Source organism: Neolamprologus multifasciatus, chromosome 17, assembly GCF_963576455.1.
Source record: "Neolamprologus multifasciatus chromosome 17, fNeoMul1.2, whole genome shotgun sequence".
NCBI classification, from domain to species: domain Eukaryota; kingdom Metazoa; phylum Chordata; class Actinopteri; order Cichliformes; family Cichlidae; genus Neolamprologus; species Neolamprologus multifasciatus.
Window position 1 is genome coordinate 38,238,773 of NC_140455.1, and position 13,866 is coordinate 38,252,638.

The 13,866-nt window shown below is 42.3% G+C and overlaps 1 protein-coding gene across 2 annotated transcripts in view; it reads right to left on the reverse strand.

Annotated features, from left to right (window-relative positions):
- The window catches only part of nek7 (NIMA-related kinase 7), a 67,975-nt gene that overhangs the window by 48,571 nt on the left and 5,538 nt on the right, over window positions 1–13,866 (reverse strand). The window contains exon 2 of one of the 2 annotated variants that reach the window (XM_085137077.1): window positions 4,775–4,978. The exons of the other annotated variant lie outside the window; for it this stretch is intronic. The gene's annotated coding sequence lies outside the window, so the exon portion shown is untranslated. The remainder of the gene's footprint in view (window positions 1–4,774; window positions 4,979–13,866) is intronic. 2 annotated transcript variants of the gene reach the window in all.

Genomic DNA, 13,866 nt, shown 5'->3' on the forward strand with positions numbered 1-13,866 from the left:
TATAAAAAGGTGGATCAAGGCAAACTGGGATGGAGGAGGGATGAAGGAAAAAGTGAAGGGGAAGGGTCCTGAGATTTAGCAGTCTCAAAGAGCAGAGTGCACAATCAGCTCTCCATCCCGGGACAATAAATACGAACGCAAACCGATGACCTCGGGTTTAAGGAGAAGAGGAAAGCGACTGGGGGGGTAAAGAGGAAAAATATAACGTGACACTATCCGGCCCGAGTGCACGATGCGAGAGAATCAAAGGCACCTTTGAGGAGCCAGAAGACGACAGCGAAAGTGCTGGAAGAGTGGTGTCCATGATTACAAGAAATGGAGAAACCTTTGAGTCTGCGCTCATGAAAGCCCACCCCGGACCTCTTCTCAAAACCCCCGCTACACTAACAGTGATGACACAGAAAGAGGAGAAGAGGAAGAGAGCCACTAATGATGGAGGGGTCCAGATACTACAGAAGCAGCGCACTTTCCAATTCATTTTAATCACTATTCAAAATCATTAGCACAAATGTGCAGGCACTCGTGTTCATTGGACCGTGAGCTGAGAGACAGACAGAGAGGGGTAGAAGACCAATTATACCTCAGCGTGTGAGCCGGGCTTTGAGGTCTTCGAGTAAGACGGTCCAAGACTCGATGGACTAAAAAAATGAAGTTAGGACATTAGATTGTCCTGAAAAAATCAACAGTGTGATAAAAGGAAAACTGTGGAGAAAAGGCAGCCAAACAGATTACATGCTAGAAATTTCCATTTCCTCATATCTGGTGACAAAAGCATGAAGTCAGTCAGGCAACAGACCCAAACAACAACACCGACCCCAGACAGCACTCGGAGGTTTAAGCTCCGCTTCACATCTACGAGCCATCGATGGAAAAAATAAATAAATAACAACCATAATAATAATAATCCTCATTTTTCATACGTAGAAAGGTGCGTTTGTAATGCTGTTACAAACCTCCACCCTCTCACTGGTGGAGCGAGGACAGAAAAATAATATTTAAAAAAGGAAATTAAGACGAAGAACTGCGCGTCGGTCCGCCGAGACGCTGCAAAGGCCGGTGATCCATAATGCGGCTTGCTAACTATTTATAGTCACGCTTTACATTTCTCACCTTCAGATTTTTATAGCCTCATGATTATTTCACTGCAGAAGTAAATAGCACAGCACGGTTAGCCGGGCTTCATGTGAGGCCTAATCTGATTTATTTCCCCACAATCCAGCGCTCTGCTTTACACACTTTCATCCCACCTCCATGACCCAGTAATCCCATTAACAACGCGGGACTCTCCTCTGTCTTCCTGTTTGTGTGTCTCCCCGCGCACGCACACCTGTGCGTTTGTATACCCGCGCATCTCGTTTTCATTTTCCACCACCGTCTAAAGATGTTCGCCATTGAGGAAAGAGCTCAAGCACAAGCAGGTGTCAGCCACTCTCCTCCTCTTTATCCATGTCCCTTGCTCTCCTCCTCCTCCCCACCTCCTCCCCTTCCTGCTCCGTCGCTCCCGTGTGCTTTGGACACGAGTTGGCACGCGGCTAAAAGCCCAGGCCACCTCTCTGCTCCATTGTCCTACCCACTCTACAGCGGTACTGACGGCGAGGGACCCTTTGTTGCCAGTCTGTCACTTCAGCAGGTGCCTTACAGTAAGAGGCAGGAGGCAGCCAGCCATCCAGCCTGCACGGCTTCGTTAGCACAGAGCACCGTTTGATGTGCTCGTCTCATCAGCCGGAGACGGCAGCCGAGGAGGATGCTAATAATCACTTGAAAAACAAATACATTCCACTCAGGCTTGTAAAAGATAAACTCCAATTTCAATGATAAAAGGAGAATGACAGACATTCATGCTACCAACAGAAAAAGAAACTGCCCCCCCCCCATTCTAAAGTAAAACCAATTCATACTGTCAATCACTGAGAATAAACAAGGTATATTGACAAATTGCTGACTGTGTAAAGAAAGACAAACCCGTGTGGGCAAAGTATGCAAAAACAGAGCTGCATTTAAGACAGCTGTGTGATCCCTCAGAACCAGCTCAGTGTGTCAGGGAGCAGGCTGTGTGAAGGAGAGAACCCCCCAGGCGTTCAGCACAGGGGACCCTGGGGGTTTAGGCGCACGCTCACTACATTCGCAGCCTTTCAAAACGCTGCACCGCCATCACACCTCGGTTAAAATCACTTAGAAACCGAATGCATAACGTGTGAAAGGAAATCAAGAGATTTCATTTAGACTGGTTTGTCTATCTTCAAGCGTTTCCCCTTGTACCGCTGCATCGAGAACGGTCTAATTATGGGTATATTTCCAAGTGTGACTGGTAAACAATTGGAGAATTATAACTTTTTGAGTCCCGTTTAAAGTTAAAAACACTCATGTGGCCGGATCGGAGACAATAGAAATCGTTATCGGCATATTTTAGGACACGGCTCTTTACCACCAGGAAGTTACGCCGTGTTTTTTAACGTCGCCTCAACTGCTGAGTAGGGCTGCCACAAACGATTATTTTGATAGTCGACTAGTCACCGATTATTTTTGCGATTAGTCGACTAATCAGATCATCATCCATTGGACGTAAAACTACAGCTTATTGCACCAGCAGCATCTGCTCTTATATAACTATCATTAGCTTACAGCTTTAAGTGTTTAAGGTCTGTGCTAACTAAAAATAAAGACAAGATGATAGTTTATTAAATTTTAATGAAATTTGCAGATTGTTTCGGTGAAGTTTAATAAACTCCTTGCTATCTAAAATATAACAGGACACCGGAGTAAATTCTCGAGCATCTCACACTTCTGATAATCAGCTGTCTGCTTGAGGTTTATTCAGCTGTGTAAAAACTATAACTTTAATCTCAGCCAAACCGATTTACTCAGGAACAAATAAAATACTAAAAAAAGCCAAACAATAACATTTTAAGTTATCTAAGTGACTTATATATCATGTTTAACCTGAGTAGCGAAAGACGGTGGTGGGTTTGAAAACGATTAGCCGGGAGTCCGGTGTTCTCACGGCTCTAGTTAGCCTAGCCCCCGGCTAGCTATCGAGCTAGTGGCTAACAGACGTCTCCGAAAACGTCGGAGCGCTTTTGAAAATATGTGGTGTCTTGATAAACTGAGCAGATATTTGAGGTTTACACAGCTACATTCTCGCCTGAAAATATGTTAAACGTTTATTTTGTGATCCAGAAAGAATAATAAGAGTAATATTAAAGCTAACTAGCTGCTGCCATTGTTGGAAACTGAGCTGGGCTGCGCTATGAATTCTGGGACACAGCTTCTTCTTCTTCGGGGTTTAACGGCAGCTGGCATCCTTGTACATGCAGTGCTGCCATCTTCTGTTTCAGTCCGTTATTACACTCTTAAATCCTACTACTTATTCCTGCGTCTTTTGTGATCTTACAAAGCTTCAAACGACGCGTCGACTATTAAATCAGTCGTCGATGATTTTGATAGTCGACTAATCGTGGCAGCCCTACTGCTGAGTTAATGCCATTGTGAGACTGGATCTGAACTAAAATGCAAAAGTCTCACAAAGTGACCAGAGGAAAGTAAAATGACCGTGTTTCCTCAAAGGAGTCAGAAATAAATGTCTAAATAAAAATGTCTTACAGTTTAGTTTCCATTAATTAGTGTAATTTAAACAGTAGGTTAACATGTGACTTGGGTCACCGCAGGGGGCGGGGCTGTGCACGTATCAAAACTTGCTTTATGTAACACAACATCAAGATTTGTTTTTATAAGCGACACTGACTAATCTGAATATCATTAACTTTTTAAATTTGCATATCAAACCTGACTCCATAATCTCACATGTATATTATTAGAAATGCAAAAAGCATTTAATCCATGAAACAATGGATGGAGGACAGATTTGTTGTTTTTAAAAGCACCAAAATATCCACACCCAGAGTTGCAGACCGCAGTAAGGTGAAGATCCCAAAGCTTTAGGCTGCATTAGTCCCTTGTGGCAACAACTCCTGGTCTTTCACAATGAAGAACAGAGTATTGCGCAGCCGAGCAGAGCTTCCTGCCCTCCAGGACCAACGAGGGCTTTGTTTGTTAGCCATGTCACTGACTGACCACCAAATTAGCTGCATCACCTCTGGCACCAGGATATTGGATGCGACATTCTGTTCCACGGGGCTGTGGCTGTGTTTGTCTGCCAGACCACGGGGCCGACATTAAAAAATAAAGAAATGAAAACACAACGGGGGCAAACGAGGGACTTAAAATAAAAATTAAACAAGGGAACACCGTGCTAACTACTGCTATGTGCTAAATCACAAGAATCGATGGGACCAATTACTCAGGATTATGTGTTTATCACTTCCTTTTAGTGCACCCTGCATTAACGAATAAAACTCACGCCAATGGAAACTGTGCACAACTTTATCAAATAAAGGCTTAAACCCTGCTTAGGCCCATCTCATTTGTTTTTTGAGTCGTTTGAGCCGAAGATGATCACAATCAATAGAACTGGCAAATATACTGGTTTTAATAAAATAGCTTTGACAGAGTCGAGTGTTCCTCGCTGTGTTTCCTTTGGCCGAAGCTCTTAATCAAGCACAACACGAGAAACAGCAACGTAATAAAAAGCTTCTTTCGCGCTTTATGTTCATTAAACTTTCAGCTTCTAGCACTTACAATAAAACAGCTGAAACAGTCCTGTCCCTTAATCCGTTTTACAAAGATGCAGTTTGGTTCAGCATCAGTGAGCAGTGGCCCTAAATCATATTTAACGTGTCTGAACAGCCATGTGACCAAATAATAAAATGATCTTTACCTTTTAGTCTGCCACTGTCTGGTTCTTAGATGACAAGGCACGACTCTGAGCTGGAGATGGGGGCTGTCGTCGTTTTCCTAAGAACTAAACTTTAGCAGAAAACATCTGGAGTCCACTTTGCCCATCATACAAAAACCAGCAGCCTCTCTTATTCCCTCAACGCAGGCTTTTTCCCTTTCACTTGCATAGTTTGATGCAGTTACCCTGTGTAAGCAAAGAAGTTTGTCTAAGAGGAAATGACAAGCACAAGATGTCCAAATCATTAGTAACGTGAGAGGAGCAGTTCCCAGGCATGTCTCATTACATAGTTGACTGCTAAGAGCTCATGTTTGGGACTTTTCTGGGCCCAGGCCTTCTTCCATGCTCTGCACCAGCATCTGTTCTCCACAGTTTGTAATGGAAACATCTAAGACCCTGAACCCACAACAACCTTTACTCAACCCTGGCGCTCGATGAGGAAAGAAAGAGACGCACAAACACAAACTGTGGTTCACTCAACACATTAATGTCATAAACGTAATCTCGTGCAAACAGACGCAGAAAAAAAAAGAGAATGAATATGAAGCTGGAAGCCTACACCGAGCGTGCAGTAACAGTGGGCCCAAGGAAACACGGCTCCACAAAAATCAAGCTTTGGTCTGGCTGCGGTTCAGCCCGCTGCGGCTTCTGCGGTGGCTTCTGCGATCTTTAACCAGATCCAGAGCGCTGCTCCTCAATCAGAGGTCAAATACTGCTCTGTTGCTTCACCAGCATGTGAGTGCTTTGTTATCAAGCTGCCAGGGAGGGCGACTCTTTAAGCTGAAGCTGCTTCTACCAGCTCAACAGATTCTGAATATGACGATTGTAGACTGTGAGATGATTAAAAACGGGGCTGCAGTTAGAAAACCAGGTTTAACTCGGTCGCAGCCGTGTCAACAAGTTGGCACAGAAAATAAATCTGAATAAATCAAACTATATAAAAGCAGCACCACATTTCTGCCCGGGTATATCTCAAAATAAAATACGTCCCGGGGCTAGTGATATCTCCGGTTGGGCGACCAAAATCTATCTGACCCGTCGGGCCATCATATAGCCCGACAGGCGATTTTGCGAGCCCTGTTTCATTTCTCTCCTCACAACTTCTCCATTACATGCAAGTATTTTAGGGAAGACATGTATGTTCTGTCTAGGGCTGCCACGATTAGTCGACTAGTCACGATTAGTCGACTATCAAAATCGTCAACGACTGATTTAATAGTCGACGCGTCGTTTGAAGCTTTGTAAGATCACAAAAGACGCAGGAATAAGTAGTAGGATTTAAGAGTGTAATAACGGACTGAAACAGAAGATGGCAGCACTGCATGTACAAGGATGCCAGCTGCCGTTAAACCCCGAAGAAGAAGAAGAAGCTGTGTCCCAGAATTCATAGCGCAGCCCAGCTCAATTTCCAACAATGGCGGCAGCTAGTTAGTTTTAATGTTACTCTTATTATTCTTTCTGGGTCACAAAATAAACATTTAACATATTTTCAGGCGAGAATGTAGCTGTGTAAACCTCAAATATCTGCTCAGTTTATCAAGACACCACATATTTTCAAAAGCGCTCCGACGTTTTCGGAGACGTCTGTTACCCACTAGCTCGATAGCTAGCCGGGGGCTAGGCTAACTAGAGCCGTGAGAACACCGGACTCCCGCAAATCGTTTTCAAACCCACCGCCGTCTTTCACTACTCAGGTTAAACATGATATATAAGTCACTTAGATAACTTAAAAATGTTATTGTTTGGCTTTTTTCAGTATTTTATTTGTTCCTGAGTAAATCGGTTTGGCTGAGATTAAAGTTATAGTTCTTACACAGCTGAATAAACATCAAGCAGACAGCTGATTATCAGAAGTGTGAGATGCTCGAGAATTTACTCCGGTGTCCTGTTATATTTTAGATAGCAAGGAGTTTATTAAACTTCACCGAAACAATCTGCAAATTTCATTAAAATTTAATAAACTATCATCTTGTCTTTATTTTTAGTTAGCACAGACCTTAAACACTTAAAGCTGTAAGCTAATGATAGTTATATAAGAGCAGATGCTGCTGGTGCAATAAGCTGTACGTTTTACGTCCAATGGATGATGATCTGATTAGTCGACTAATCGCAAAAATAATTGGTGACTAGTCGACTATCAAAATAATTGTTTGTGGCAGCCCTAGTTCTGTCCTTTTTTTAATGCAGCAATGCAATCAAGTAAAACAAGCCTGGTAACGCCATTTGTCCATGTTGTGAGCAGGCTGCAGTACACCGACTGTAGTCGGCAAAAACTCCCAATTTTGGTCCCGATATCATATAAAAACATAAACTTGCACATGAGAATAAAACATGCACAGAAGCATAACTACACACACAAACATTTCGATGTTTATTTTTATTCCTAAGGCACTCGTCCTTCTTTGCATGAGCGCATTACCTGGCACGCCGACAGAGCATCGCTGTATGCGAGTATGTGTAAGGATCTGACGATCGGAGAATACCGTTACCCCTAAGGGGTCGCACCTCTCTCCGTTCTCGCCCTCCTCCCTTATCCCTCCTCTGTAGTCTGTGCCTGAAGGGATTTCCCTTTTCAGTTCATGAGAGATGTCAGACCTGTTCCACCATCCCTCACACGGAGGCTGGACTGTGCCCTATATTTACCCAGCATCTGTAAAACTCCACAAATCAGCCTCATTTCTGGAAATCAAAGCCAAGCGGAGCTTAACAGAATGACAGCTGAATCAAAATGCCCTCGACTCATCTTCATGCAACAAATGTATCCGATTACTTTTCACACCGAGCGTCACACGCAGGAGTTATGAACTGTTGCACACGATACCACTGTGTGGAGATTAAATTAGGAATTCCTGTTGTTTTGTTTCATTTATAAGAATTGTTTGGGATTCCACTCAACATTAATTACTAGCCAGTAGAGCTGCGTCCTATCACACTGCAACATAAATATATGTAATGTGATCTTTAACGTTTCTAAAACTGAGCGCATGTGCGTATTTCGGGATTATTTGATGAGCATCACCTCGTGGTCCTGTCCAGGATGACAGTTACACAAAGGCTGACAAAGGTCACTTTATTCTGACATTTCAAATTATTATCAAATTTACTGTGAGTGCTTTCATTCATGTATGTTAACTGCACAAACACAACCACAGGCACACAGCTCCAGGTCTGGAGGTCTTTCAGACATCACTCTGGTCACTTTAACATTAGATTGGAACAGGATCTTGAGCTTTATTGTGAAAGGTTTATGTGGAACATAAACAAGCGGACACGCGATGCTGTTACCGTCGTTGTTGCTAACAACAACGCATAAAAACAGGCGCTTGTCCGTCTGTAGTGTGGTTATATTAAATATAAGAGAAAGAGAGAACTTTAATAAATGAATATAACCACTACAGTGACCATCAAAACCATGAAAAAATATTGCGGTAAACAGTTTATTTTGCGACACCACGAAGCAAACGATAGCGTAAAATGAAACGATATGTTTTTATATCGTCATCCGATACATATCGTTATATCGAACAACCCTACTATAAGGCGCACTTAAAATCCTTTAATTTTCTCAAAAATCGACAGTGTGCCTTATGTATGAATTCTGGTTGTGCTTACTGACCTCGACCCGATTTTACAACTTTGCTAAGCTACAAAGCTGCAACGCTTGATGGATTGTTGGAGCATCTGGGTCCTAAACTCTGTCAGGTTCAGGTCCCAAAAACAAACGAACACTGCGGCATCACTGAGAGTTAAAAACTGTCTAAATTCTTTCATCTTTAATAAAATGATCAGCGTTGCTGCTTTACCAGGTGTAACAATTAAGTTTAACATCCAGGCATCCAAAACATAATGTATTAAATTTAGTTAGAAGTTAGCAGGAAGTTAGCAGGAAGTTAGCTCGCTAGCTTCCACCTAAACATCATATAGCATGTTCTGACTGAGAGGTTTCTGAAAAATCCAAACGTACAGCTCTGCTATCACTTCCAACATAAATGAAGACAGAAAACTAAACAGCAGTGACGTTTGTAGGGTTACTGAAGTTGGGCTAGCTGGTATATAATGATGTGCTACGTGATCACTAGCGACACAGCTATGTTAGCATAAACACAGTGAAGCTGGAGGATGAACACTAACTTTTTTCCACTCGATAAAAGTTAATGTGAGGGTTCCTGATGGTTAGAGACAAATGCAATCGCATGGCAGGATGCTGTAAACGGACCAAACTTCAGTCAGGAGAACAACTGAGATAATTCATCCACAATACGAGGTTTGCTTAATGCAGCTTATGGTCTTAAAAATACAGTACATAAAAGATGGGTGCGACATCTGGGCTGCTAATGCAATCAAGCTTTGTTAGCAAGCTAAAAGTATAAATTGCGTAGGTGTTTAGCAGACCTGGCACAATCTTTCACTCTTTCGCATGAAGTATATCTGATACTTTACCAAAGTCGGGTTTATTTATATCAGAATAGAGTTGACAATATTCAGAAAATGAAAATGTCAGTTACCGATATTTGCATAGAAAGACTGAAGCAAGAGGGGAAAAAAGGGAGAGATGGAAAGAGAGAAGATCCCCAACAGGGGTTGAAAGCAGCTAAATCAGATAGGTCTTTCCTGCCTCTTTCTTTCACACATTACAATATTAATATTAATGAGACTTCCTGTTTTTCCCACCTGTTTTTTTCCTCCCTCAGATGATTTGAACATAAAAAAAAACTTAAAAAGCGCAAATTCCAGGAGTTGCGTATCACAGTTTGACCTGGAGCCACACAGCAGACACCAACCATGACAGACTCGCTGTTCAAAGCACGCGGGAGCTGCTTTCATCAGGGTATCCTGGTGGGGGTTTTTTACAGTTTGACACCACCAGCCCATGCCATCTGCCTTTTTCTAAAATCACAACTTCAAGATGAGCTTTCTGCTTGTGTGTTGTTTTAAGGTGGGCTTCACAACCAAGGCCCAGCGTCACGCAAGCTTTTCCTGCTATGCTGCTTGCTGGCTGCTGTTTACAGCCAAGCCTCGCAGTGTGGTGCAATGTTAAATATTCACTGTTAAACTGTCAAGCCAGAACTGCTTGGGAACCCAGCCAAGCGCTCACAGTTCAGCAGCATCGGATTCTCCTCTTCTTCAAACATAACCAAACCAAATCAATCACTCTGTTTGCAGCCAAACCAAAAATCAGATCACGTTACCTCCCTCCTCCTGCCACACGCCTACTTCCTGATAGTCTCTACCTACGGGGACCACTTTATTCAGCCTTTTCCTTCATTTATAAGTAAACACATATTCTTTATCATAAATACTAAACACATATACATTAACACTCATCATTTGTACTTTAAAGACCCCGTACTCTAGGCCTGAGTAAGCCTCTGCTGTCTCCCGACGTCTGCCATCAGACATCTGTAAAATATTTTATTTGATGCCCCAACACCACACTGGCAAAGGTCTCTCATCCTTGACTTGGCAGGACTTCTGACAGAGCCAGCCGGCAGTGCCACGCAGGCCTAACTCCTGCTGCTACAGCTTCCTGCTGCTCTGAGGGAGTCAGGCTGCGAGCCTCCCAGACTGTGGGCCAGGCAGGGCAGGAAGGAGGAGACTGAGGCGAGGCCCCAGGTAGAAAGGACTCCCAGGAGAGGTAAAGCAAGAACAAGAGGACAGAGTTGAGACCTTTCCAGTTAAGATGTGTAGCACTGCTGGCTTAATCAGTCTGTTAAAGTGACAACATCCTGACAGAGGTTAGCTTTACTCAGACATGCCTGCGAATCAGGTTGCTTTTTGAGGGGAGGATAAACGCACCGGACTTGTTGTGGTTTAACAACCCTCATGAAGAGAAACCACCATGCTTTTAAATGTGTACTTCTCACCGTCATTAAGAGCAGGGTCTCTGTGTGTGCACTCGATCATGTCTGAATGTGCGGCTGAGTCGATTGTCTGCACCAAGTCAGACCCGCTAACATTTGTCAACATGTCACACGTCTGACAGCACGCCGTTACACAGGGCCACGTCAAACATTGTAACTTTGTATCTTTCCTGTATCTCGAGTTGCTCAACAAACTCAAAGCCACAGTTGTTTTGAAGAATGCCATAAAAACTCTTTGAGCAAGAAAAAAAAAACTATCTTGGTGCAAAAACTCACTTCCAGACTTTGTCTCACGGTCTCACTCTGCTCAGATTAATCTCACTGAAGCCACAAAACTGCTCCTTTATAAAAAAATTACCTTGACTTTGACCAACCGAACACCAGTATTAAGTAGGGGTGCAACAATACTCGTATCGGTATTGAACCGTTCGATACAGTGCTTTCAGTTCGGTACGCATATGTATGAACAATACAAAATTTTTTTTATTTATTTTATCAACTTTTCTTCTGACGATGCTGTCTGTGTGGAGCGCTCAGTGGATCTGTGTTCGAATACTCCGCCTAGGCTGCACTGTCGAGCGCAGATCTACTGATCGCAAGCTAGCAAGACAGAAGCTAAGCTCGTTGCAACATGGCAAATTGAACCTCCCCCACCCTCATTCAGATCTGCCGTTTGGAACTATTTTGGTCTTCATGTGACGTATGACCCTGAAGGTAAGCGCGTCATGGACTAAAGTAAAACAGTATGTCGGATGTGCCACGCAATGCTCAATTACATGGGTGGGAACTAATGCGTTAGCGCAGTTAGCTCGTTAACGTGTTGGCCGTCCAGCCCCACGCACGGGGCGATCCGCGGTAGCTCGTTAACGGAGATTTGCCGTGTTGTGGCGTTAACGTCATTTCAGATTAACGCTGACAGCACTAGTGGGAACACAACGAATATGACTGCACATTTACTCCGACATCATCCTAGTGCAAAGACAAGTGGAAGCAGACAAAAACAACAAGCACGCATGCTACAAACTTTACCCGAGTCATTTAGACAGCCGTTAGCACATGATTCTCCTTATGGGGACCTGATATGTTTAATATGCTGCTGAGAATATAGCCCAGAAGAAGCGTATAGTAGAGCTTTTATTTTGGAAAGAGACATTTCTCTGGAATAAACTCTCTTTTCCAAAGATGAGGGATTTCTCCATCAGATAGATTTATTTTTTATTACTTTGTTGTTTCAGCAACATTAAATTTAAAAACTGTACGTTTGAGTTAAAATATATATTTATAATTTTAATAAATGACAAATTAAAAAGGCATGAACATTTTTTTTGTATCAAAAAATATCAAACCGTGAATGTTGTGTATCGTTGCACCCCTAATATTAAGCTATGATTTGTTATCCATTCATTTATCACATGAGTCTCTCCTCATTGTGAGAGACTCATGTGATAAATGAATGGATAACAAATCCTCTCAAATGGTGTTATTAAAATAATAACTAGCAACAGGCTCAGAGTAAATACTATGAAAAGCCATCAAACCATCATGTTCGGACGCCCGCGACTTGATGAGGATTAACGGAAGAGGCTTAGGAGTCACAGAAGCCAAGGTCAGGGAGAGCGTCTGAAATGAGAAGCAGTAATATGGGACAAATCGAAGAAATGGGTGATGTGGAAGTGGAAAGAGAGTGAGACAAAGGGGCTTGAGGGCAGTTTTGGCAGCAGGAGTTAAGAGGACCTTTTCATTCCGACTCCTCTTCCTTCTCGATGCCCTCAGGCACTGACCACAGCCTCTAAGCCCCGAGCCAAACCGAGAGACCAGGGAGACCACAGAGGACTGAGTCAGGGTACAAACACAGAGGGAGGAGGGGCAGAAGAAAGATGTCTCCCACATGTAAATGAAGCGTCGTGTAACAGGGATTCAAATAAAAGAGTATGGTTTTACCCTTTCTTCATTTTAGCTACGACCCAAGTGATTTCTGTCACCTACCTATATTTATCTATACCTAATTATTACAAGTCTATATTTTCAACAAGTACCACCTGACCATGATAAAATAAGCATACATTACGTTACAAGTTGTAAATAATATAACAGCTTTATAGACGTTTGTACACAACTCGGCTCATTAGAAATACTTTGATGGTGGTTCCAGCGTTCTAACAGAGCACAGGGACACATTTCTAAAATAGGGCTGTGCCATATGACCAAAATCTCATATCAGACATTTATCGTCCCAACAACGATATATAATCGCTAAATTTTACATTTTCTGTAAATTCTGTCAAACTCGAACAACTCGACTTGCGTGAAGTGTTTTCAGCTGGGCGTCGTGTACCTGGAGTTTGTGAGCATTTATTACTCGGCGTGCTGCGGGGAAAAGACTGTACTAAGGTTTTTGCACCTGACGGCTCTTTTTTTGTTTCTCATACATAAACACTCTGCATACTATTTCATGTGACTCCGTTTATTTTGAAAAATCTCAACAGGATCTTGAGCTTTATTGTGAAAGGTTTATGTGGAAAATAAACAAGCGGACACGCGATGGTGTTACCGTCGTTGTTGCTAACAACAACGCATAAAACATATACCTGTCCGTCCGTAGTGTGGTGATATTAACCCTTTAAGACCGACCATAGAACCAAGTCCGCCAGAGGTTATATTATATTTTAACCTGCTGTGGAGCCATTTTTGGGAGCATTTCAAGTTGCTATACATCAATACAACCATTACAGCCCAAATTTTAATAATATGTCTGCATTAAGTGCATAGTAATTACATAAATTGCAAAAAAGTGCAATAAACTACAAAAAAATTGAAAATCGTTTTTGCTTTTTTAACATATATTTCTAGTTAGAGAAATTTAAGAGGCTTATCCCTCAAAACTGTAAATACAAAAAAGTTGCACAAAATAGTTTTAATTAATTTTGAGTGTCTTTAAAGTTTTATTTTTGAAATACACCAATTTTTATATACTGCAGGAAAAACAAAAATAAATATAATAATGCAAATTTGCAAAAAAAGCAGCATATGCATCAAAATAAACTATTTCCAGCAGTGCAATATGAGTCCTAAGCATCCCAGAAATGACACAGAAAGTCATAAAGTCAAAGATAACTTTTAAAAACACCAGTATAGGCTCATGAGGCCCTGATGGTAAAAAACTACATTTCCGCGAAAATGACGTCACTTCCGGTTTCGGGCAGGTCATGGCGG